This window comes from Balaenoptera musculus, chromosome 17, assembly GCF_009873245.2.
Source record: "Balaenoptera musculus isolate JJ_BM4_2016_0621 chromosome 17, mBalMus1.pri.v3, whole genome shotgun sequence".
Lineage (NCBI taxonomy): Eukaryota > Metazoa > Chordata > Mammalia > Artiodactyla > Balaenopteridae > Balaenoptera > Balaenoptera musculus.
In genome coordinates, this window is record NC_045801.1 from 16,739,503 (window position 1) to 16,766,150 (window position 26,648).

General features: G+C 48.5%; 1 protein-coding gene and 1 long non-coding RNA gene across 6 annotated transcripts in view; one reads left to right on the forward strand and one right to left on the reverse strand.

Moving 5' to 3' along the window:
- The window catches only part of ZHX2 (zinc fingers and homeoboxes 2), a 170,685-nt gene that overhangs the window by 116,365 nt on the left and 27,672 nt on the right, over positions 1 to 26,648 (reverse strand). Inside the window, exons 1-2 of one of the 5 annotated variants that reach the window (XM_036830648.1) lie at positions 21,084 to 21,667; positions 5,138 to 5,274 (exon numbers count right to left, since the gene is read on the reverse strand). The exons of 2 other annotated variants lie outside the window; for them this stretch is intronic. The gene's annotated coding sequence lies outside the window, so the exon portion shown is untranslated. Of the gene's footprint in view, positions 1 to 5,137; positions 5,275 to 21,083; positions 21,668 to 26,648 lie in introns of those variants that run through there. 2 more of the 5 variants (XM_036830647.1, XM_036830649.1) reach the window with 2 other exon arrangements.
- On the forward strand, positions 20,402 to 22,518 carry LOC118883631. Its single transcript, XR_005017062.1, has 2 exons — positions 20,402 to 20,572; positions 21,732 to 22,518. It is a non-coding gene; the product is annotated as an uncharacterized LOC118883631 (long non-coding RNA).

Here is a 26,648-nt window from a genome sequence, read left to right on the forward strand (position 1 = left end):
GGCAGCAGCCTTCCCGCCTAACGAACATCACTTCAGATCCCTTCTGAGCGTGGCATCCAGAAACACCGCACATCCTACACAGCTCGGAGTTGATTCCGCTGCTGAGCGTGTACGACGCAGTTTCATTGTGCCTCAGTTTCTCTATCTAGAAACTAACCATACAAACAACAACAGCTACTGTTCACCGGCCAGCCCCGTTCCAAGGACCTCAACTCTTTTAACCTAGCCATGCCATAGTTACCTCACTTTTACACGCTCTTGGCTACTGTAGTCCTCTGGCTCTCAGAGCTTAACATGCTGCTTACCTCACCTCAGAGATTGCCTGGAGGCTAAAATCAAATAGTGCATATAAAAGAGGTCTTTTAATTAAATGACACTCCACCAAAGCTCATTATTGTTGTCGATGTTATTAGCATTTTACTAGGCTTCATCTACCTCAGGGTAAAGGTTATTTAAGGCCTGAGTACAACATTAAAAAAAAAAAAAAGCATCACTTTCAAACATCAGCAGAGGAAAGATCCCGTGGAGACTGGCAAAAGAAAAAGTTACCCAAAGCCTGAAACACGAGAAGGCAGGACATCGGGGGGTTTTTGTTTGTTTCTTGTACGGGGCCCAGTGTTCTCAGAAGGGGTCATTAATGGCTTTCTGGTTCCTTGGCGGCAGAAGGAACACAGCACCTTGCCATCGGCGGCATTTTTCACAGACCGGCTGCCCGGGGGTGGACCTGAGTGCACCCAGCTCACATAAAGCATTTATTCAATGCCCAGGAGCGAGTGAATCCGACCTGCTCTCTGCCATCAGAAGGCCCAATGTTTGGAATAAGATACCCTCCTTCCAAAAACAAATGCAAGTAGAGCCCCTGATTCGCCCCTCCCCGCCACCTCTGAACCCTGTTCCTCCGCAGACGTCCCCACCATCAACCGCCCATCAACCCACTGGGAAGCTGGAAGCCATCCTTGGTTCTCCCTCTTCATCAACATCCACAGCCAACCCACCCTAAGGCCATCTTGTGACCTCCACTCTCTGACCCACCTTCTCTTTATCTCCGTGAGGGCTGTATCATTTCTTGCCTGAACTTCCAAAGCCACCTCCCAAGTGGCCTCCTTGGTTCCACTTTTGCTCTCTCCCCTCTCTACCAAGAGATCTTCTAAAAATGTAGATAAGATTGCAGTACTTTCCTGCTTAAGCCCACTGAACTCAGAACAATCCAAATTTCTTTACCAAATCCTACAAGGCCCAGTGTGATGCGACTCCTGACTGTCTCTCCCACTCAGCATCAGCCTGAAACCGTCTTCTCTCCCCCGAGGAGTGGGCAGAATCAAACCTACCTTCCAGGACGGTTGTGAGGCCACTAGGGGTGGGGAATACCTAAAACTGTAAACCAGAAAATGCAGTACAGGGTAACCTCTATTCCATTATAATTGGGCTTTTGTGTTTTGACTCTTGTTTTCATGGTTTCCAGTTCATTGATATCTTTTATTGTTTGCAATTTTATATCCTTTTCAGATATAAGGATATTTATATGCACAAGGTAGTACTGAAAACTACCATGCCAGCATCTTGGTATTCCAAAGATAACAGCCCAGCTATGGTGTGCTTAAAACCTGGACAATATTTGTTCTTCCCGGGGCAGAAAATCAAAGTTTTAACTATGCAGTCAGATTGCCAGAGGCCTAGAGAGAGATCTCATTTAAATGATGAACCAGTTCATTCTCTCACAAAAATGATGCAAGAATGTGATCTTCAACATCTCTCCAACATTTGCAGTAGCAGCAGATAACGTTTATTAAGCCCCTACTTTGTACCAGTCCCTGTATTAAGCACTTTTAATGCTTTACCTTTGTTAATGTTTACAACAACTTTAAGAGGTGTTATAATTGTCCAGACGAGGAAGGTGAAGCTCAGAGAGGTTAAGTAACTTACCCAAGGGCACACTGCTAATGAGAAATGTCCAATCCTCTATTTTAATAGCCCACGTTCTTTTGTTCTACCCTATGTGTGTTGTGGGCAGCAGAACCAGGAATGTGTCTATCTGTGAAAGGGGAATAGGGATAATTGGGAGCTGGGGGTTTAGGCAAGTACAAGGCAACCAAGCCCTATGGTTGCAAGGGATTTTGGGCAGTAGATTCTCCTTAACTTCAAGCTTCACTCTTCCAAGTCTTACGTTCTATCTTGCAGAGTTAGATGATGCCCAACAGGTTTCCCCATAACCAGTGAAAAAGAGTATAAGTCTCTCCTGTAAAGGGTAGTCACTGCCTTTTTGTTATTTACACCGAGAAATGTGTGTGTGCATGCATGTGTCTGTGTGTGTCTGAGAGACAGACAGAGAGACAGAGAAGGTGCTCTGGCCAGAGAGACTCCCAGAGAAGTTTTCCTGTCACTTCACTCACTGTTTGCAAAACAATCACCCAGAAGGAAATAGCAACAAGACCACCAGGGCAATACCCTCCTTCTACTGTCAGTTCTCTAGTGCCCCAAAACTCGCTGTGCAACTTCATGCAAGTTACCTCCCCTCTCTGGGCCTCGGGTTTCTCATTGGTAAAGTAAAACATCTAGATTCCTAGAATTTCATCCAGCTCTCAGACTGGAGTGATGCTCTCAGATCCATGATCTCTTTTGCTATCACCACCTCCCTGAGGAGACGGGGAAGTCAGACTGGCCATGGGAGGCTGGGGGAAGGTGGCATGGTTGAGTGGCAGATCCTGGACTAGAGCTATTGACTTTCGACGCCAATTCCAATGTCAGTAGTCTCCACCAAGCTGCCTTCAAGGGTGCGGACAGAGCTTGTGCAGGACCTATGCACGTCTGTCCTCTTAAAACAGAAAGGGTAGCACTCCGAAGCCACTGTATGGAGGACTCTGGCCACGCCAATGGATCAGTGTTTGAGGGCAGTTTCTTCATTTATTCCCTCCTCCCTTCCTCCCTCCCTCCCTCCCTTCCTTTCTCCCTCCGTCCCGTCCCTCCGTCCCTCCCTCCCTTCCTTCCTTTTCTTTGCAGAGGGAAGAGAACAGGTAGAAGTAGGAGATGCCGCCCGAAAGGTATGGATGGCTTGAAAAACTTGAGATCCCTGTCAGACATAAAAATAACTGAAAACAAAACAAAACAACACACACACACACACACACACACACACACACACAAGCATGATCTGTGTTGTATGTGTGTGTGTGTGTGTCTGTGTTGGCGAATGGTAAGATTAAAGAGCTAAGTGTGGAAAAAGCCCTCATGGCCACTTGTATTTCCTAGTTACTCTGTGTTTTATACGTTTGCACAAATCAATGAGCTTCCTATTAAACAACAGGCCAACTTTCACATGTTAGAGGGAAAGAAGCTACCCCACTAAGACGCACCAGCTGGGAGAGTTGAAGTCATGACTCAACCTTCTCCATTTCTATCTGTTCCCTGGGATCTGGCACCAACAGTTCTATTCCAGGGCGCTTACAGGCAAACAGAACGTTGGCCAGGCCAGAACCCACGCAGAACCCCAGCAGGCTGGGATCCAGCAGCAGACCACTGTTTTTACCCCGGGAGCTCAGCCTGCTAGAGCTGCAACGGTCCCCGCTTACACGAGGGGTCCTTTAAAGTGGGTGAAACAAGGAGACGAGCAGCAAGCAGGCTGTCCCGCGGGTGTGAGCCAAGGGCCACCACCAGCAGGGTACAATTTGTGGGGAACTAATGAAAGCCTCCTCCAACCAAAAATCCCACCCCCAACCTGGGTGGTGACCCCTCTCTGAACCTGGCTGGAAATTCTCCTGACACTCCAGGCAGAGACAGCAAAGACAGGCCTCGTGGGGTAAAGAAAGTAGCCCAAGCTTTCCTCTAGGAAGTCCTGGTGGTATTTGTAGCAACTGCAATCTTAGACGATCACTTAATCTCATCCTTGGTTTTTGAATCTGCAAACCCTATATAATAATGAGACATGGATCGTAGATATCTAGCACAGGGCCTGGCAGGTAGCGCGTATCATACTAAATAAATGGTAGCTGTTATTATAATATCTCAATAATTTCGAAGGTCTCTGTTAAAAGTTCACGTGCTGACAGGACTGCTGCACCCCGGCCGTCGCCCACGAGTAAAGACGCCTTTGCTGGCTGGCTCGGGAAATGAGCTAGGGCAGTGGTTCTCCAAGTGTGGTTCCCTGCATCACCTGGGAGTTTGTCTGAAGTGCGCATTTGTGGACCCCCCCTCTGAACTACTGAATCAGAAATTCTGGGTATGGGGCCCAGTCATTTCACGCCCCGCCCCGTGACTCTGATGGCTGCCAAAGTTGAAGAACTATTGAGCTCAGCAATAACTGCCAAGTCTAGCTGATGAGCAGAATTTCCTGGGAGTGTTTAGAGGAGAAATGCAGGTTCCTGGGCCCATCTCCCAGGGACTCAGAGTCATCAGGTTCTGGGATGTTGCCTGGGAGTCAGCATTTTAACAGGCTCCTCAGGTGACGCCACTGAGCTAGAGGTCGGTTTGTTGGGGAGAGGGGAGCACAGAGGCTGGAAGAGACCCAGGGATGGGGGTTCCTGGGAAGGGACTGGGAGTGCAGGCCTGGCAGAGCTGGGGGCGCTGAGCTGTAAGAAAGCACTGAAGACCAAAGTTTTCATAGTTCTATAGATTTATGAGATGGAATCTCCTACCATCTTCTCATTTTCCAGCCAGGGAAACTGAGCCCCGAAGAGAAGTGACTATTCTAAGTCCATGCAGCTCATGCTTGGAAGAGCTGGGACTTGAGCCAGGGGTCTCCCTTCCAGAGCCAGCGCCCTTTCCACCGAGCCCCACAGGCTCATGCTCACGTGCTCCCTCCCTCTCAGCATCTCTCTCTGCGCCGAGCACCGAATCCACGCGCATTCCCTCAGTGTTGACCATGAGGGTGAGATCTAGGGAGGAGTTGGAGTCAGGCCTCAGACCTGAGTGCAAATCCAGGCTCAGTCACTGAGTAGCTGAGCCATCAAGTCACCCTCTCAAGGCCTCAGTTGCCATATCTGTAAAATGGGGATAAAATCTGATGTCACAAAGCTGCTGAGCAGGTCAGCAGCTGACGACTCAGGCGAAGGTGCTTTCCAAGCTGCCCATCACCCCCCCCAAGCACAGGGGCTAGAGAAGAAGGAGCAGGGCTCACTATGACCTCTTGCCTAGAAGCACTTACCATCTAGCTGGGGCAGAAGAAACACACTCAAAGCAACTGGAGAACAAGGAAGCGCTCAGCTCCACGACAAGTGCAAGGTCACACCTCAGTGCCTTTGCTCGGGCGTCGCTCTGCCTGGAACACCGGCCCCCAAAACCCTGTGGGTACAAGAATCCCCGGTCATTCGGCTCAGAGTCTGGGCCTGACTTTCCCCACCCGTGAAGGCAGGAAGTAAAGCTCGTTCAGCTTTGTGGCCCCAGAATGTCTACATCTCAAAAGTGTGCTCAGGAACTGGCTGATTCAGGTAGGGGGGCTTCTGGTCAGAGGGGCCTTAGAGACCTGGAAGGGCCTTTTCACGGGGGCACGTGCCTCAGAGAATTCCTGTAACGCCCCAATGGGGCGAGCATAGTGGGGACAAGGGCTTCAAACCAGCCAGAAGCCACCAGCCGACTCCTGGCCCTCCTACAGGCCCCCAGCGTGTCTATCATCCACCCCAGGGACCGAGGCTCTCAGGTGGGGTTGGCGGTTCCTTCACAGTCAGGAGGGGAGGAAAGTGAAACAGGAAGCATCAGCTCCACCCAAAGCGGCACCGACATCTACTGAATAAGGGAAGACCCTAAGCAAGTGGCAGGCGCGCAGGAAACAGCGATCCAAACTAGGGTTCCCGAGGATCTGGTCATTTGTTTCTCCTGTTTCTCCCTCTTCTGGTCTGGAGGATCCAAGGAGGTGTCCAGAAGGAACAGGGCACTGAAGAGGGAAGAGCTCTAGAGACGGGAAATTTCTCCCACTGCCCCTAGGAGCAGTGTGACCTTGATCATACCACGTCAGTTCTCAGGGCCTTTAAAATGGGTACCAGGTGAATAAGGAACTGGCGGATTGTTTTCCCCTGGAGGATAAAGCAAATAACACAGCCAGCAGAGTGAATGCCCCTGGTCCAGCCAAGCAAAATAGGTTCAAAGCTGGCTCTGGGTCCTGGCTGTGGTCTTTCCATGGAAAACTGATAATAACAGCGATGGTGCTGAAGGTGACAACTCATCTTTACTGAGTGTGTACTGGGCACCAGGAACCGGGCAAGCACTTTTCATTCATTACGCTGTTCAATCCTCGCAATGACCCTTATGGCAGATACTATCGTTATTCCCATTTTACAGTTGGGAAAACTGATACTCAGAGAAGTTACACCTGGGATCGTGGTCTGGTGGGTGGGGGAGGCAGGATTTGAACCCAGGCTGTCGGATTCCAGAGCCCACCTACTTTCCTACTGGAATCTTCTGAACCTGCGAGTCAGTATTCCACAGCTGGGAAATATGGGAGGATCTAGAAAGGCAATTACAATAATCATTTTCTAGACCCAGGACTGAGTCTGGAAAGAAAGATCACATTTGGAGCAAAAATTCAAAGTCTGCTGAATTATTCGCAGTACAGGAAACACAACTCAGGGTCTTGGTTTAAACAGGCAGATTGGGTGCCCTGGAGGCAGGCCAGGTCTTCGAGGTAGACACCCTGGATTCTCGGCCACTGCCCCCATGCACCAGCCTGCTTAGCTGGGGTCAGGCAGCTGCTCTCCAGTCCATTTTCTCATCCATCAGGCGTGCCAGGATATTCCTGCCTTCACCGCCTCGCAGGTGGGCCCAGATTAGCTGAGTCCCATCAATGTCCACCTTCTCTCACCCCCAATTTTAAAAGATTTTGTCCCTCATACAGTAATTAGTTTCTCCATTAACAAAATAGCGAAGCATTTGTGTTAGTGTTGAAGTTTCTGATCAAAACAAAGTAACCGTTGTCACCCACTTCCAGCCCAGAGTGAAAACAAAACAACCCCCCAAACCCCCTACCACACCACAATATTTTTAGGCAGCCAGTGTCACTGTATCCTGGGTACTGTACAACTTCCACTGGTTTCTGGAATACTGACTCCCATTATGTGGACTTTTAGGAAAACACTGGCCTACACAATTTCTGAGGTCTCCTCCAACACCAAGTTCAACAAGTCTACAGAATCGATGCTGTCTCTTCATGTGCTTGGTTAATTGCGAATGGGTAGTCAAGGTTCTTCTTTTGTTTGCTCAGTCCTAGAAATGCAAAACCAGGGAGGACCCTTGGAATCTAAAGGAGGTCATCTAAGGATACCTGTCGCGCAGGCCTCTGCCACTTCACACAGAGGGTGGAAAACACAGGGAACTCCTTGGGCCCAAGAGGCTGTAGCAGCTAAAAATATAAACAAGTTCAAGAAGTGTGTAGATGGACTCACGGAGGAGGGAACGATGGGTGAGGGGGATTAGGAACGTCGGGTCTCGTCCTTATACCCCTGCAGCTTTCTGTTTCCTGTTAGCAATACAGTATCTGGCGGGCAGAACACCGACGGTTCCACTGACAGCATGGCTGATGTTCTCATGCGAGGAGATTAAAAAAGGAAGGAAAACAAAGAAAAAAAGAAACGAGTGTATACGATAGTTTCCTGCTTTGACATCTAACTTCTATGATCAGAAAAAAAAGGTCCATTGTAGGAAATTTAGAAATAAAAGAGGAAACATAATCTCTGATTCCACGTCTAAGGATTAACTGCGTTAACATTTTGCTATGTTTCCATCTGTGTGCCTGTTTTTTATTTATTTTTATTTTATTTTATTTTTTTTGGTGGTTACTCCTTTTTATTTCAGAACAGTCTTTTGTTTTATGCATTTTGCTTCTTTTTTTTTTTTAAATAAAAACTCTATGTACAACGTGTATCCTGCATTTTTCATTTAACATTGAAAAGAATCACATTACTTAATAGACATGCTGTTGACTTAAGGATTTCTACTGTTTATTTACTTAACAATGAATTTATTTAATCGTTGAATTATTTTATCATTCACCTCTTGTTGGACATTGTTTTTCTTTTCCTAATTTTCTACCGTATAAATAATGCTGGGATACACATGCCTGCTGACTTCTCTTTGGAGAAATAACAATAAATCTCAAAATCTTGGAGTGCACCATTTAATAAGTTTCTCTTACATAGACAAAGGGCCGGTGAGGGAAAGGCTGGCGAGGACTTCCCCAGGGAGCCCTGCGTCTTGCTACAATACCATTTTAAAGGCTCAGAGCTTCTGGTACTCACTCCCCTATCCTGCCCTTTCCCCTCCTTCTCCACAGCTATTTATTCATGCTGAAGACTCTTGCCTCGGTCCCTGCAAAACAGAGCACTTAGAGAGCTAAAGAGACTCGCAGCCACAATAAGGACCTACTGGATAGCACAGGGAACTCTACTCAATAATCTGTAATGGCCTATATGGGAAAAGAACCTAAAAAAGAGTGGATATAGGTATATGAAGAACAGATTCACTTTGCTGTACACCTGAAACTAACACAACATTGTAAATCAATTTTACCCCAATGAAAATTAAAAAAATAAAATAAAATAAAAATAAAATTATATATATTAAAAAAAAAAAAAAGACACTCGCAGCCACTGAGCTGCAGCCCCCCAGGACGTGGCCCTTATTAGAAATGCAAATCCTCAGCTGACAAACCCCAAACACCCAGCTCACCAGCCCCCCTCACCGCCTGCCCGGTCGGGTGGCCTCTGTCTTCCATTTTACCTGAATGAGCTGAAAGGGAGTTGGCTGGGCTGTGGATGAGTCATCTGAGAAGGAAAGGGTCTGCCTGAAATGGAATCGTCTCCTCGGGGTTTCAATTTTACCCAATAAGAGGAAGTCAGTTCCTTTCTTCCCAGCCTTAACTCTACTAAAAGCCATTAAGCACTGCCAGGGACAGGAGACATTTATCTGTTGGTGAGTGTGAAGGCTGCGTTCTGTACCTCCAGCTGGGATGGAAATTAAGCTGTTTACTTGGTGGCCACCCCAAGGGACCGAAAGGAAGCTCTAACGTGATGGTATTTCTGAAATGCATTTTTAAAATCTCAAAATTCTCAGCCTCCATTCCTGCCTGTAAAATCACCAGGAATTTGCAAAATTCATTTAGCTGAATTACACCCTGACCAGCACTGACCACCAAATGCAAATGGAGTGACCAGCAGGTGACCTCACCGAACCGGTTCTTGTTTTGGAAAGGGTGGTGGGCATCTGAAGGCTGTTGCGGGTGCAGTCAGCCTAGCTTATACGATAACCAAGATCAAAGAGAGGTTTGGTACTGGTTTCCCAGGTGCGCTTCCTCTGCGTGTTCAGTCATATTCAAAACTTCACATGATAGAGTCCCTTTATGTAGGGCAGGCCGCCCCCCCCAATATGTCTCAGTGACATATTGATTACTTTGAATTAAAGTTACTTGAGAAACAGCCGGTGGCAAGAAATGACATTTAAAAAACCCATTCTGGGGCTTCCCTGGTGGTGCAGTGGTTGAGAATCTGCCTGCCAATGCAGGGGACACGGGTTCGAGCCCTGGTCTGGGAAGATCCCACATGCCGCGGAGCAACTAAGCCTGTGAGCCACAACTACTGAGCCTGCGTGTCTGGAGCCTGTGCTCTGCAACGGGAGAGGCCGCGATAGTGAGAGGCCCGCGCACCGCGATGAAGAGTGGCCCGCGCTCGCCACAGCTGGAGAAAGCCCTCGCACAGAAACGAAGACCCAACACAGCCAAAAATAAATTAAAAAAAAAAAAGTCCTTCTACTACACATACCCTTTATATATTCCTCATTTCACCTAATGTCCCATGCAAGTATCTACCCTTGTTATTACACAGTTCTCATAACCAACATTAAAATAGTTGTGCAATATTCTAGTCAATCACTGGTGCAGAGTTAAGTAAATGTTTTCTAACTTTTTGCTGAAATGCAGTATTTCAATGACTGTTTAAAAAAAGATCAATACCCTCAATTTGTGGGATCAATGAATTAGTATCTGCCATCTCCTGGATACTGTGTGTAAAATAGAAGCCAGCCCACAAGACCCTGGTAGACCCCAAACCCACTGTACTTTATGTTCCCAATGAGAACAACCTGGAACTAGTCATCCAGGAGCCCATTCACATATACGATCCATCATCCTCAGGAAGGGGTGGGAAAAATATCAGATGAAATAGACCATGCAGCCCTTCGGGGCAGCCCCGCCCCGCCCCGCCCCCACCCCATCCCATAATCCACCTCGGCCCACGTGCACTGGGGCTGCCTCCGTGCATCCGCTCCCATCCACACCCCGCACAGTCATCTCACGACAGCACGGGCGGCTCTCCGTCAAACAGGTGTGTCGTGGGAGGGCATCTCCTGAGGTTCCGCGGTCAGACACTGGGGCAACACATCAGTCATGGCTTTCCCTGTCTTCCCAGGTTTTGGTTTCTCTTTCGATCAGACCTCTCATTCTTTTTCCACGCAACGACCCAGGCTGAGCTGGTTTGAGGACACACTCTCCCTTACAGCAGTCGCTTCTGAGGGATGTGTGTAGGAGGAGGACACACACACACACACACACTCACGCACGCACGCACACACACTCTACAGGAATTTTTGCTTCATTCCTCCTGAGCCCAGGTCTGTGTTTCTGCCCTGAGGTCAGAGCTGCCCTCCCCACAGACATCAGCGTCCACTTCACAGAGGTCCCTTTGTTCCGCGCACACTGCACCTCACTCTGCGCTCTTGACCAGAACCTTCTAGCTGCCCCCCCAGTGCTCTCCTCTGTTCCAGCTCTTTTCTCCCTCATCTTGTCTCTGTTCTTAACACTTTCCAGGGGCCTGTTGGCCCGATCCCACCATTTCCTGATCACTTGCTTATGGATTCTCTCCTGTTTTTCCCCTAAAGATTCTGATTCTGAAGTCTGATCTGGGTCACCCTGGGCCTCAGTTTTCTCATCGGTAAAACAGGGTTATGTTAGTACTGACCTGCTTCCCAGAGGTGTGTGAGGATTAAAGGAGATAATACAGGTACAGCACCTGGCACAGTGCTCGGCTCCAAGAAAGTACACAAATGTTAGCAATTATTACCTTTATCATTATCATCATTAATTATAATAATGAATAACAACCTTCAGTTTTTCTAAAAAGCCGGAGGTTCTCCCATAGCTTGTCATTCCTAAATTCCTCCATCTCAGACTTCCTAATCTCTCCCTAGGAATCCTACTCAACCCCACACCCTGATCTCCTGAGTAGTTTTCTTTTCTCTGGACTTGAAAAAAATAACAAATCTGGATTAAGAGTCAGGAGATCTGAAATCTACTGTCATGAAAGAGTGAAAAGGGCTTGTGACCCTGGGCAAGTAATAGTCTTTCTGGGTTCCATCTCTTTCACCTGAAAAATGAGGAGATTGGACCAGAATAGCATTTTCCCAAGCATGTTCTGGAAGCTTCCATCACACTCGTGCTCCCCCCGCCCCCTGCCCTGAGCCCCCCTGGCCACAACAGTGCTATAAGTGAACAACCTAGCACCCAGCTCCACCTCACTTAGCTCATCGTCAGAGTTGGGATACTGTCTACACTGCCTGGTGCCTCAGTAGATGGTTACAGGGCTGATCCAGCCCCTTTCATAAAAAAGAGGTTTTAAATTGGCGTAAATCTCAGCTCTGTAAGGGAGGAAAATGAACTGCCAGCTCTGCTGAAAAACTAGGACAAGGTTCTCTTTAGCAAGTCTCCAGGTACTGTTCAGGCAATCACTGGGTATCACGAGCCTTAAAATATGCCCCTGCCTGGTACAATGTCTCCTGATTAAACTGGCTGCCAGGCCTGGGGTATTTCAGGCAGGAATGGTGTATTTTAAAACCACACAATTACTAGTAGTTTGGAAGAACCTTTTGAAACACCATGCCAATCATTTAATTCATTTTCCAAGTCCTTTTTAAATGCAAAATATGCTAATACGTTGTTGGAGTGTCCAGCAGAGAAACCTGCTAGAGACTGGGGCCTCTCTTGCTTGGAGGTTAAGCGGAGGGCTGGTGGGAATGGGGCGCAGCGAGAAGAATGGCCCATTTTCCCGCCGATGCCACTGGGCTCAAGTGTTTCTTTGTGTTCCCTTCAGCTGCAAAAAGGTGCGATCACCCTCACAGGCACAGATTTGGGGCATAATGGGCTTCTTTTCTGCCCAAAGCCCAAGTCCTGCCCCTGGTAAGTAAGACATGTCCTTGAGTTGTCTGCTAGCTCCTCCTGGTGAACAGGGGACAATGAAGGAGGGAATAAAGAAAGGGTGAGACAGAAATTTATGGCTTGAAGGAATAAATTAATTTAGGCCCGGAGGGGCTGCTGCAGCCTTTGAAAAAATGATATAAACCAGCAAGACTCCATTTCTCTAACCTATACAAGGGAGGAGGATAAATTACAGACCAGGGGTCTCTCTTAGGGGTTTCAGGTGGATCAGCCTCTTTACCAAATATTACACCCATTTTGCCAAAATCCATGGGCTTCTTTGTACCTACTTCATAACTGATTCCATAATATCATTCAAAGTTGCTGTTGCTGCTTATTTAGTAAGTACACGTTACTGGTCCTACTCTGTATACCCAGCGCTGTGCTGGTCTTGGGGCGACGGGGGCAGCACACAGGAGTACAACACGGGGATCTAGCCCTTTATAGCTATCTTTAATTGAGCCTCCGCTATCTTCCAGGGCCAATAAATGCCTGGACCGCAGAGGGAAAGACACACATCCAGGCCCGAAGGAAGCGAGGCAGGCGTGGCAGCAACCCCACCTATCCGAGTGGGAAAGCCGGAATGCAATCTACCGAGGCTCTGGCCCAGGCCTTGCAAACAGGTGGCTGGGACTGGATTTGGCCCTTAGATATGTTTTCTTTGACTTTATACACTGCTTTAAACATTTTGGGAATATCTCATAAAAATCAAGATTTCCAACTTTTCTTAAAAAAATTAATAAGGGGCTCCCTGGCCTCACTGACTCCATGTCCCTGCATGGGAACAGTCAGTGGGAGTTGAGTGGCAAGTGTCCCCTTTAGACTGGGCAGGGATGCTCTAATTTGCCAAAGTCACCGCCACTCCTGTGACTTACCTCCCTCATTCTCTTCACCTGCCTGACCTCTGTATGCATTTGGGTGTGCAAGCCTGACTCAGGACAGGCCCCTTACTTGCAAATGAGCAATCTGAGGCCCAGAGAGGTTAAGACAGAGAGAAGTACAGGTCTCTGCTGGACACCTGGGTCTGTGCTGTTTTTACTGTGTCATACTGTGTGTCATCAAGGGCAACCTAGGGGTACATGGTGCATTAAATAAACGAGGACCGTCATAACTACTCTATGGACAGAGGAACAAATGAATGAATGGATGGACCAGCCCAAGCCACAGATGCAGGCGTGCAGGGGCCATGGTGGGTAGAGGGCTGGAGGAGGCTTTATGAAGCAGATAGAATAAGAACAGGCCTGAAAGAGCTCAGGAAAGGAGTGAAGAGTTCCCAGCTGACTTGAGGACCTGGAACCCCATTTATTTAGTTTAGTTTTTATGACTTTTAAAATGTGTTTTTATTGTAAAATAGGACATAGAAATAGAAAAGCATTCCCACCAACAGTGCAAGAGGATTCCCTTTTCTCCACACCCTCTCCAGCCACTATGGAGAACAGTATGGAGGTTCCTCAAAAAACTAAAAATAGAACTACCATACGACCCAGCAATCCCACTACTGGGCATATACCCTGAGAAAACCATAATTCAAAAAGAGGCATGTACCACAATGTTCACTGCAGCTCTATTTACAATAGCCAGGACATGGAAGCAACCTAAGTGTACATTGACAGATGAATGGATAAAGAAGATGTGGCACATATATACAATGGAATATTACTCAGCCATAAAAAGAAACGAAGTTGAGTTATTTGTAGTGAGGTGGATGGACCTAGAGACTGTCATACAGAGTGAAGTAAGTCAGAAAGAGAAAAACAAATACCGTATGCTAACACATATATATGGAATCTAAAAAAAAAAGAAAAATGGTTCTGAAGAACCTAGGGGCAGGACAGGAATAAAGACGCAGACATAGAGAATGGACTTGAGGACACGAGGAGGGGGAAGGGTAAGCTAGGGGGAAGGGTAAGCTAGGACGAAGTGAGAGAGTGGCATGGACATATATACACTACCAAATGTGAAATAGATAGCTAGCGGGAAGCAGCCGCATAGCACGGGGAGATCAGCTCGGTGCTTTGTGTCCACCTAGAGGGGTGGGATAGGGAGGGTGGGAGGGAGACGCAAGAGGGAGGAGATATGGGGATGTATGTATATGTATAGCTGATTCACTTTGTTATACAGCAGAAACTAACACACCATTGTAAAGCAATTATACTCCAATAAAGATATTAAAAAAAAGAAATAGAAAAGCATATAACACATAAACATACAAATTATTTCCAACTGTTTATGATTTTTTTTGGTCCTGTTTTCTTTCTAAAAGCCATCAAAGCTACTTCAAAATCAGGGTTTTCTGTGCTTTTCAATCTGTACTCCCTGCAGAGTAAGAAACCACCCTAGCCCTTCCAGCCTGATATGGTGTAGCAGAAATATCAGGGGGCAAGCAATTGGGAGACCCGGGGTTCAATCCCAACTTAGATGCATGGGGAAGGTGGTTTACCCTCTGACCGCAGATGGGGAGACAGGACCAGATCTCTCTGAGGTGCCAATGTTCCAATGCTGTAGGATTCTGTAAGGCCAGGAATGCTGGGGAGAGCAGAAGAAACCTGCTAGGATGTCTGGGAAAGGAAGGTCAGCGACCCAATCACTTACTGGCTCAGGCCAGAAGCAAAACTGTCATCATGGATGCATTAGAACCTGAAACCAGTCACCAGAATCCGTCCTAGATCCCTCCAGGTAATAAGATGTTGGTGAAAAGGGAATTTAGACGTCATGGGCTCCAGGCCAGCTGAGTACAAGTAGTTTGGATGAGGGATGTGAACTTGCCCAAGGTCTGATCCTGAGTATTAACTTGCATCCCAAAGGCTTTTCCTTCAGCCTTTATTCCAAGCATGGCCTCTTGCAAGGGCCAGAGGCCTGGGGACGTGAGTAGGAAGGCTTCTTGGGCCAGGCCTCTCCTTCATGAACGGGCATACACTTAAACTTTTGACAGTCCCTGCAAGACACATATGTGGCTGTCTGAATTTGGGCCTACAACACACGTAGAATACCCTGAATTAATGTATTTTAAATATAAACCTGCAGTAAGCTTACAAGACGATCCTATGGCATTGTATTTTGGATGTCAAAAGAGTTAACTTGCTGGTTTAATTATTTTACAGATCTTCAATTTCTATAATCAGTTTTAATATTTTTTTCCATATTTTAACATGCCAGGAGTCTCTCTCGATCTCGGTGAGGACTGATCCCAGGGCAGAACCTGAACACCAGAACCTGGGGGAGGCCCCTTCAGTCGCTGAATGGAAATGGGGATGGGGAGAGTGCAGTAAAATGAATGTGGACCACTTCGGTCTCAGCCAAGGCAACCCGCACTCCCCGTGTGCTTTCTAAGTGCCAGGAATGTGCCAACATCTGGGCACAGAGATGGCCAGGCCCTGCCCATGAGGCCGTCATGGCCTAGCCAGCCAGCCAGACACTGAATGAGCTATAAAGTGATGTGACGAGTACTGCAACTGAGAGATGCAGAAAGTGCTGGGGCACGTGCAGGGAGAGCATGCATTTGCCTGAGGGTGGACCAACAGGCAGAGTCTGCGTTGGCAGGTGTGGCACACGGAACAACGCCCCCTCCAAATATGCCACGCCCTAACCCCCAGTACCTGTGAATATGTCACCTCACATGCCAAAGGGTCTTTGCAGATGTGATTAAGGTTGTTGCCGTGGGGAGATTATCCTGGCCTATCCGGATGGGCCCAGTGTAATCACAAAGGTCCTTAGAAGTGAAAGAGGGAGGCAGGAGGGTCAAAGTCAGAGCGATCCAGCTCGAGAAAGACTCAATTGGCACTGCTGGCTTGGAAGACGGAGGAAGGGGCTGTGAGCCAAGGAATACAGCCAGCTCTAGAATCTGGAAAAGACAAGGAAATGAATTCTCCCTCAGAGCCTCCAGAAGACAGAGTCCTGCCAACGCCCTGCTTTTAGCCCAGTGAGACCCATTTCAGACTTCTCACCTCCAGAACTGTCAGATAACACGTGTGTTGCTTTAAGCCACCAAGTTTGTGGTAGTTTGTCACCGTAGCCCTAGAAAACTAAGGCAGGAGTATAACCCAAGTAAGAGACAGGAGTCTTGGTGGACCAGTCCTGAATTGGTACCAACTGCCCTCTGGGAGCCTCTATTTCTCCCTCCAAAAGACAGGGGCACTGGGTAGACGGCCTCTCTCATCCCTTCCCTTTCTGACACTTGGTGTCTTGATGGATGAAGGGAGCATCCACTGTACCAGATGGCTGGCAACTGGTGGTGAGCGTTGACAGAATACAGCATGTCCCAGAGTGTGTTTGGTGGAATTTAAGTTCTATGGGCTGTGGATGAGGGTAAGTCAGAAAAGAGGGCTATTCACGCAGCAAATCATTACCGAGCACTTCCCAGGCACTGTTCTAGGCATGGGGGAGTCAGTGGTGAACCAGGACAGACAAGGTCCCTGCCCTCGTAGAATTCAGAGCAGAGGAGGGAGCGAACTAGTGAAGAAGCCCATTTCCACTGGTCATCAGACCACGGAGGAAATGAAACCTGGTGACGAGACAGAGTGGGACGAGGAGGCCTGCCACTCTCGCCTGGGTGGTCAGGGCTGGCCTCCCAGGGTCAAATGTGACTTGGTCCTACGTGACGTGAGATGAGCTGGGCATTTGAAGAAAAGGGGAAAGAAGGATGAAAAAATACTGAGCTAAACAGAGTTAAACAGAATTATATATGAAGGAGTCCCGAGCGTTTGAACATATTGATTGGTCCATGTGTTCATTTGACACATTCTCTTATTGAACCAGGCAGTGTTCTGGGCACGAGGGATACAGTCCTGAACAAAACAGCCAAGCAAGAACGGGGGGAGCATCGTTAGTGCAGGGGAGACGGTCTACACAGAGGTAAACAGACAAGTGTAAAATGAGGATGTAAAAGGACTCTGAGGAACGGAGCAGGTAAGGGGGTGGAGGTCTGGGAAGACCTCTCGGAGCTGGTGCTATCTGAGCGGAGTCCTAACACACAGGAGGAATCAGGGTGCAGCATTTCCCAGACTAACACGACAACGGAACCCTTTGTCATGGAGCGTCTTGCAGGACTCCTGCTCCTCGGACAGGCCTTGAGAAAGCCTGAAGCGTCAAGCTGGCATCTGCACATGCTCGCAGGACCGCGGTGGGCACGTCAGGATGGAGGCTGTGAATCTCATGAAAGCAAAGGAAGACATCTCACATAGAAGTCCCCCCTCTGAAGGCGTATCAGAAAACGGGAGTGACTGGGAGGTCTCCGATGGACTTGCGGATTTAGAAATCCCTGCACTCTCTCCTGGGCGGCCCCAGCTTCCCGCTTGGTGCTGCTGGAGAGAAGCTGAGAGCCCGAGGTAGACGAGATGACCTCTGCAGGCATGAGCAGGTGCGATTTTTCGCATGTCCCAGAAAATGGAAGAGAGGAACAGGAATCCTTTTCCTGGGATGTTGCGTCGTAAAGAACACGTATTTTTTTGGGTTTTTTTTTTTATTGGAGTATATATAATAGATAACTTGTATTTGTTTTTAAAGTGTATCTGGGTGACGATGATCAATGTTCCCATTTCCGGGGATCTTTACCCAAGTCCTCCTTCCGTCTTGGTAAAGGAATACATTCTACACCCCAGGACCAGAAACAAGAACCGGAGGCCCAACCAGGGCACATCCTATCCTCATGGGAAGGAGACGCCCAGACACAGAGACTAACGTTCTCTGCAAGGAGTCCCAGGGAGTTGCCCTGAGAACGAACGCCGCTGTCCCTGCGATGTCCTTTCCTGTCTGGAGCAGGCCGTCTGGACTTTCTCACAGCTCAGATCAGTTGAGGCACATTATGTATTCAAATCCCACGGCAGGAAGTCTCCCAGCAGCGACCATCCCCCCACCCCGGGCTCTGTTCCTGATAAGCTGGGCTCCAGGGCTGCCAGGGGGCCTCTCTGAGAGGCCACAAAACGCGGCCTGACCTGGCAGGTGGTGACGCCACTCATTTTCCACATTCTCTCGGCAAGAGGTCAACGCAGAGACATGTGGGAGCAGCCTTCGCATGAGAGCTGACATCTTTTCCGAGCCCCTGCTTCCCGGGAGCAGTAAGCGGGCCATAGGACCGAGCACACGTGCGGTTCCGCTGCTGGGATGCTCTCCTTGGCCCTCGTCACCTTTCTACTCATCATCTTTTCATCTCAGCTCGGTGTCACTTCCTCTGGGAAGCTGTATAGATTGGATCAGACCCACCATTTTGGGTTCTTACGGCACATCCTGCCTCTATTATGAGCACCTGAGACGGCTTCAGGCCGCAGGTCTGGCACTGACTGTGCCTTGAACAAATCCCATCATCTCCCGGGGCCTCAGTTACTGAAGGAAGGGGGTTGATAAGATGCTCTCTGTGGTCCCTCCCAGTCCCAGCACCCTGGGATTTCCCTTCCCAAAAGAAGAGCCCTGAGCACAGCATGTACCTAGTCAGAGGTCTTGGCCGTGGGCCATGACCTTGGGAAAATCCCCTTCTCTGTCTTCCATTTACCCAGCATTAAAATGACAGAGTGAGTTGCCATGCTGGTTTGCAAACCTTTTAAGGCATGAAACCCTTTAAAAAAAAAATGCAGGGCTTCCCTGGTGGCGCAGCGGTTGAGAATCTGCCTGCCAATGCAGGGGACACGGGTTCGAGCCCTGGTCTGGGATGATCCCACATGCTGCGGAGCAACTAGGCCCGTGAGCCACAATTACTGAGCCTGCGCGTCTGGAGCCTGTGCTCCGCAACAAGAGAGGCCGCGATAGTGAGAGGCCCGTGCACCGTGATGAAGAGTGGCCCCCGCTCGCCACAACTAGAGAAAGCCCTCGCACAGAAACGAAGACCCAACACAGCCATAAATAAATAAATAAATAAATAAATAAACAAACCCAAAGTTTAAAAAAAAAAATGCAATCTGATACCTAAAACAGGTAAACGTGGAGCCACTTTGCTTGAAATAGGAGCGAGGGTCTGGGAGGCCCTTTTTGTTTTGGCCTCTGAGGCACCTCCCCCAACAGCGCTCCTAAAGCGCAGCTTAAAAACCTCCGCTCCCTTAGATGCTCCTTCCAAATCCAACCCGGAGTCAAGTTCCGATGTCCACCCACGCGCACCTCACCTCTGCCCGGTGCCTGCCTTCTGTGGGGTCTGGAGACCTTCTTTTGAGGAGCATCCAAAAGACACAGAAGCTTCCCTGCTCCTCTTTAGTTTCTTGTTTTTGTTTCTTACATGCTTAACTTCGAACATCACTCCATAGAGCACAGGAAGTGAGAATTACAAAGGTAGGAGAGGAGAAACCCATCACTTAACCCATTTCCAAATCACTGCTGTGGACGCAAAAGCCACAAGCGCTGAAATGAAGGACACAGGTGACTGTGGTCAGCTCTGCCTGTTTACAGAGGAATCACCAACACCCATGCAGGGGTTGCCAGCCCCCAACACCCTCCCGGGCACGTGTGTCCCATCACGGCGCCCAGCAGAGCTCCTGCAGTTCCTACCACGGAGTTCCTACCATGGATGGAGGGGAGACCTGGCCGCTGGTCCCCAGGAGCACCCTGCAGAGCCAGAGACACAGACAAGGACCCTGCAGAACCGGTCCGCCAAACACCTCCCCGCCATCACTATTCCCCGGGTGTGAGCGACTGGGTGGCTTTCTACAGCCCGGGCCGCACACTCCTTTACTTCTTTATTTCCTAATGCCTTCTAAATTCATCAGCCTCCCTGTGCTGAGCAAAACGTGCTGAGGTCTGTGGAGAAGGAGCAAGCGCCCTTGCTTCCTCGGTGTCCGAGAGACACAAAAACCCACTGAGAAATCCTCTGGGAGAAGGCTCAAGGGATGGGCCTTTGTGGGCACCTGGACGTAGGTTTTGATTTGGAGGCCAGGACGGCTGACCTTTCAGAACCAGAGAGAAAGCTTTTCTATTTTGAGGCAGCTGATTTTCATTATTATTTTTTAGAGGCTCTAAAGCTTCTCTAAAACCATCTCCTGGAGGTAGGACTTCTCTTTGTTTTCCCCCAATGCTCACTTGGCTTATGAAAATGCATTAAATCAGTAGTCATTCTGCTACTCCCAAATGTGTCCCACTCTCAGCCCCATCGTCTGGCTGGTGGTGATTCTCTTTATCAGTCCCAAGACAGCAGCTGAACCTCCTGCGCGATCTGGCATCTCCCCTTCCTCCCCACTCCCCGCCCCCCTGTCCTGCTCGGTCCCCTTGAATTTAAACTGTCAGCCCTGCAGTGACAGACACAGCGAGTTGGAAGGGGAGGGAGACAGTGCTATTTATAATCCAGCGGAGTTCACCCTCAGAACACGGCCATTTTTTTCCAGGCCACCTGCCAGAGCCCACATTCTCCAGGCTCCATATATGGGCCTCCCCACAGGCCCCTGTGGCCACAGCCTCACCTCTGAGGGGACCAAGGCAGCCAGGCGACTCAGGAAGGTAAGGCCGGATCTGTTTCTCCAGGGCCTGTGAGGCGGCCAAAGCCAGCCTGGCAGCCTGGCCACCCCGCTGCGGGGTGATCTGAGACGGGGGAGGAAAGAGTCAGGAACCCCGGGGTACCAGCCTGACCGAGCTTGGAGGGCAGCCGACTTTCCCCCCAAGGCTTGAATAAGAATGGGGAGGAAGAAACGTATTCTTGCTATAAAACATTAGATCACCCCATAGTTTTGCCAAGTGGTTTTCAATTGTTTCCACTGCGATGTGATGTGACTGAGGTCCGTGGCGGCCTTGCCAGCCCCCAAGGGCTCCGAAAGCTGGATTTATGGACGCCCCTGGATAGGCAGATGGGAGGGGAAGGCTGGGGAGGGTGCGCAGGCCAAGGCAAGGGAGCGGGGCTTTGCCAAGCAGATCTTTTCTGCAGGCTCTCGGCTTTGATTAGCATATATTAAGGACACAGAAAGAGAAAGGCGTCTGGTTTCTCCTGGGCATTTGGACACAAACACCCAACTACCTTCTGGAAGCCAAGCGTGGAGGCAAACAGGAAGGGCCTGACCGGTTGAGTTGTCACTCTGGGCTCTTCTCTGTCCTTTCTGTGCCGATGTCCGTGGGACCAGGCTGGGGCCACAAACGGGTCGGGGTGGGGTGCCTACGGAGCAGGAGTCCCGGAAACCCTCCTCCAAGTTCCTGTAAGCAATTTTACTTCGACGTCTTGGAAAGCATCTCCAAACCTCCTCCAGAACTGTCTGTGGTGGACACAGCTGTGACAACTCAAGTTCAGGTCCTTCCTCTAAATAGCCTTCTGTGGTCATCTGGCTGTCTCTTCCTTAGGATGGAGAGCGTCTGGTATTATGATGAATGGTTATTATTAATATTAATAATAACAGTTTGGCTTTACTGAGTGCTTACTCAATGCCAGGCATTTAACACGTAGCATCTCATTTAATCCTCATAAGGGTGTTACTTTGTCCGTGAGGAAACTGGGGAGCAGAGAGGTTAAGCCGTGTGTCTACCCCGAGTCTATCCAGCTCCTGACCCCCAGTCTCTCCGCTGTAGGTACTGGGTCCTATCACTCTTGCCTGCCGCCTCCTTTGTTACATTTTTATCCTTGCAGGTGGAGGCCATGCCTTAAACTCCTTGTCTTCTCTTCTTCCTTGAGCAGCCAGAACAAAGTAGACCTGCAGAAAATCTTCACTCATGTGGCCGTCCTTCGGCTGAGGCACCCTTTACTTGCCAGCTCTTTACAGCCTGGGATGGATTCCTGATTCTCTTTTGACTCCGTGGCCTCCGAAACCAGCCCCGAGGGGCCGTGATCCTGTATCTGTGGAGGTCCCAGGCATCCCTACCGTTCCTCGTTCGCCTGTGACAAATATGGGACTGGCACTTCAGCAGAGGAAAAGCAGCAGCAGGAGTTGATCAATTCCTAAGCAACGAAGATCCTGTTTTCATGCAAACGTCCTCGGCATTAAAACAAAAACAAATTCTTCCCAGGGTGCGTCCTGGATGCCAAGTCTTCTTGCGAGACACATTTTGAAGCAAGGTTTTGCGCCTGCGCTAGAGACTGACGGGGGCTGGGAGGAGAGCTGCGTGCCAAGTGTCGTCTTGATATGCTCTCATTTTAAACTCACAGCCACCCCACGAGCTAGCCACAGTCGGCTCTCGGCTTGACAGATAAGGAAACAGGCAGAGAGAAATGAGGGAACGGGTCCAGTGTCTATCAGCTGGCGATGGCAGCCAGGGCACATGACCAGATCTGATTGAAGCTGTATTGTTTTGGACACAGACACAGGTATCCACTGAGACTGTATTCACCTTACAGAGATGAGGGGGGTGACCATGAATGTTTCAGATGACTACAGGCAAAATCTTTTTTCCCCTTAGTGTACTTTTCCCATCACGTAAATAAAAAGTGTGCTTTTCCCCTCAAATAAAAAGAAAGAAGGATGCTGCCTGGGTACCACTCCTCTTCTTACAATAAACTAGTCCTGGCTGTGAATCTGGATGAAATGTTAGAACTGACTAAATGCTGTTGAGTCTGTGATGCCTACAAAGTGCTCAGGAGTGTCCCTGACGACTTGGCTCTGGCCACGGTCTCGGTTTCCTTGCCTCTGGGGCCAACAGCAGATAAAGAGAGGGTGACTATCAAAGAGGTCACAAAGCAATGCAGGGTCTATATATAGGTGGAACGGCAACAAGTGCCCTTGAGTTCTGAAGAGGTGGGGATCACAGAGGTCTTCTGGAGGAGGGATTTATTCCAACTCAGGAATAAATCCCTCCTAAAGGAGCTGAGTGCCCACCAACACTGGCACTACTGGAACACTGCCAGGGTCACTGGGCTTGCCCAACAGTTACAGGCAGTGCCCACAGGGCATCTAGCCTCCAGCTGGCTCCAGCAGCTTTGTCCCTTAGGATCCTGTGAGTTCAAAGGCAACACACACTGATGGGTTAGGGACAGCCCACGCGAGTCACTTTTGGCAAATGACCGTTAATACCAGGATTGCGGCACTTTAGTGCTGCATGATCACTGGGTGCCACCCGCTTCCTGCTGATGCCTTGCCCAAGGCTCATGGTCCAGCCAAGACTCCAGCTCAAACCTCTTTCCTCCTGCCGCTGAAGCCCTCTGCTCAGCCCCCTTTCCTCACACTGAGGAGGTGATCACTTCTGCATGTGCCCAGAAGCAGCCAGTGAGCCCGGGACTGGGAGATACAGACAGCAGCCTTCTCAGGGTAACCTGAAGGCGAATCCACGGCAGGGAGGAGCTTCTTTTCGGAGCATCTCTCTTCCTAGCACTACCGCAGCAACCGGGACTGAGCAGGCAAAGGTCTGGTGCTGGGAACAGTGAGTAGGCAAGTCTGGCTGGAGAAAAGAGCCCATAAAGAGGCTTTGTGGAAGTTAAAAGTGACAAGAACCAGCTGAGTGGAAAGAGCATGGACTTTGTGTACAAGAGACCTGGGCTGGCATCCAACACTGTCACTGTGTCAGGGGTTGAGAGTGCTCCCCAGTATACATGCTCTCCTTTTCCTCCCAGGCAGCAGCTAGACTACATCTCCCAGCATCCCTTGCAGTGACAGGTGGTCATGTGACAGCTTTCCGACCAATGGAATTTGAGTGGAGGTGATGCGGGCCAACTCCAGGCCTGGCCCCTAAAAATCTCCCACTTGTGGTTCCCTTTTCTCCATCTCCCAACTGAATGGAGAGAGCCCCCAGGACTAGAGGGAGACAGCCACAAGAGGGAAGGAGCCTGGGTCCCTGAATCACTGTGTGGAACACTGCCTGCCAGACATACACACCGAACTGTGGTGTGAGCAGGAAATAGGCTCCTAAGCTGTTAAGCTATTAAAATTTGGGGGTTGTTACAGCTGTTATTTCAACCTGACTAATATAATATAGGCTTTTACTTGCCATGTGACTTTGGATGAGTTTCTTAACCTCCTTAAGCTTAGATTTCCTCACTGTAATATGAGAATTAAAAAAAAAAAAAACCTTCCAGAGAATGACCAGGCTAGCATTTGTAAAGTTTCCACAGCAAAGGCTGCATCGTAAATTTGGGAGCCCTAGGCACTTTTGCATTTGTGGGTCCCTTCCTGCATTAAAAAAAAACTCAAAACAAAACCCGTAAAAAATTAGGTTTTAATATTATGTTGGTATAAAGACAAATATATTCCAGGTTGGATTAATCGTTATGTTTATTACTGTTTAGGATTTTAATATTTGATTTTATATTCATTATTACTATATTCATTTTTTCTTCTAATTTTAAGAGAAATTAAAATGAAACATTTTCTGTGGCCCTAAAAGTATTGTGGGTCCCAGGCACTGTGCTTATTGTACCTAATGAAGAAATCGATCCTTCTTACTACAGAGCCTGGCCCCTGATGCACACAATAAATGATAACTACTATGGGTATTTAAAAAATAATAATAGGAAGACGGACACGTGAACGGCCACAGATGGTTATGAAACCCCTTTCACACCCCTCATTTCCTCCAGTGCTCACATCCATTGTATGAGACGGTTTCATCTATATTTTCCAATGAAGAAAAGCGAGGCTCAAGGAGGTCAAGTGCTATGCTCCAGAGGGGTAAGAACATCTACCACTCAGTGCTTTCTGCCTGCTGCCTCATGCCAAGCACAATGCTAGACACCTGTCTTACTTGATCACTTTTAATTTTCACAACCTGTCACGAGATGGGGCTTCTTTCTTATCCCCATTTCACAACTGAGAAAAAGAAATCAATACTGAGGACAAGTGGCTGGGTTGAGAACTGAAACCACTTCTGGTGCCAAATCTAATGCTTGTTCTACCAGCCCACCTTTCCGTCTCTCGAGAGCTATGCCCTGAGCATTGATAAGTGGCCGTGTCTGAGGAGGGTGCCAGCCACCCCAGTACCTCCTTTCACGGAGCAGAGAAGGACCTGCTCAGGGCTGACATCCAAACACAACGTGCTAAGGTTACACTTGAGCTTTCTCATTCTCTACCTAAATGTACTCCTTCGAAGGTCTAATTATAGTGACTTTTATTTTCTTGTAAATAATCACATCTGTCATGACTGATTTCACTGATCCAAGGCTCCAAGTTGGCAGTCTTGGAGGCCTGAGCCAATGCGTCAATTAGGCCAAGTAGGCTGTAAACAAAAGTTGCCCGAAATGGCAGAGAGAAAAAAAAATTAGTCGCAGGCATATAGATGGTGGGGACCAATATGTGCTTTTCCACAACAGTTATATCAACACAAACTCCTAAATGTGGCTCATGGTGTCAATCTCTCGGCAACCGAAGTTGGTAAAACCGGCACAGCCAGCCAGATCCCAGAGAATGAAAACAATCTTTTTAGTGGAGACTCAATCCTAGAAACTGGTTTTTCTAATATCTTTCGAGTCTAAGGTGATGCCCCCAGGAATTTGCCATGGCTCTTTATGCTTGTTTTCAGGAAGAAAGACAGGATGCAGGGCTCCCTCCCGTGAAGGGCTCCCATAGTCTTAAGGGCTGCGTTTTGAGTGCGGCTGTTCAGCCAGCATTGAGTCATAGATCAAAAGTCATCTCCGGATTTGGGTACAAGTCTCTTTCCACCTGCCTTATCAGTACTGTGACGAAGCGAATCATTTCACCTTCCCCAATTCATCTCGGCTTCCTTAGCTATAAAATGGTGACAACCTACAACCCTCGTGAGGCTGAATGATATAATGACCGTGTGTGACAGCCTGTTGGATAAGTGCTAGTCATAACCATCACAATTAACAGATCAGCACATACTGCGTTCCATTTTCAATCCGTGGGGATGGTTTCTTTCTCTCCTCAAATAACTCTACATAGAAACAGTCATGCTTCAGGTCATCGAAGGATGGGAGCCGTGATCTACTTGGGACTCCTTTCATGGGGAGGTGTTTGAAAGTCAACTTGCTAATTAAGCTCTGAAAGTCCCTGTGTCTGATGGGAAGCTTCGAGAAAGGAGTGTCTTCCAGGTAAGAACGTGGGGAAATGGAAGGCAGCTCTCGCCTACTCCCCAACCTGCTCACAGGAAATTGACATATGCTTTTGGTGACCCCAGTTCTGCGGGTGGTGGAACCTCCTTTGGGTCGGGCTGATCTGTGTGAGCAGCGGGGTTAAGAGCGCAGACTCTGAAGTCAGGCCGCCTGAGCTCTGAGTCCAACTCAACTCTTCACTCACGGTGGGACCTTGGGCAAGTTATCTCATCTTTCTGCGCTTCAATCTCCTCACCTATAAAATGAAGATAATGACAGTACCTAGCCCTGAGGGTGATGGTAAGGAATAAAGAAACGAACACCTGTCAACAGATTATAACAGGCCAGGTACCCAGGAAGCAATCAGTACCTGTCAATGGTTATATTACAGTCAATGACCTTCTTTCCCTCATTCAGCATTTATTAACATGTGTGTTTAAGTTAGCCATCTTCAGATTTCCACCTCAAACCCCTTACTAAGAAGGAAATTCTGAGTACAGTCTAAATTGTACTCAGATTCTGATTCAGTCAAAATATTGAATCACTATGTTATATATCTGAAATATAATATAATATTGTAAATCAACTATACTTCAATTAAAAGAAAGAAGGGAATTC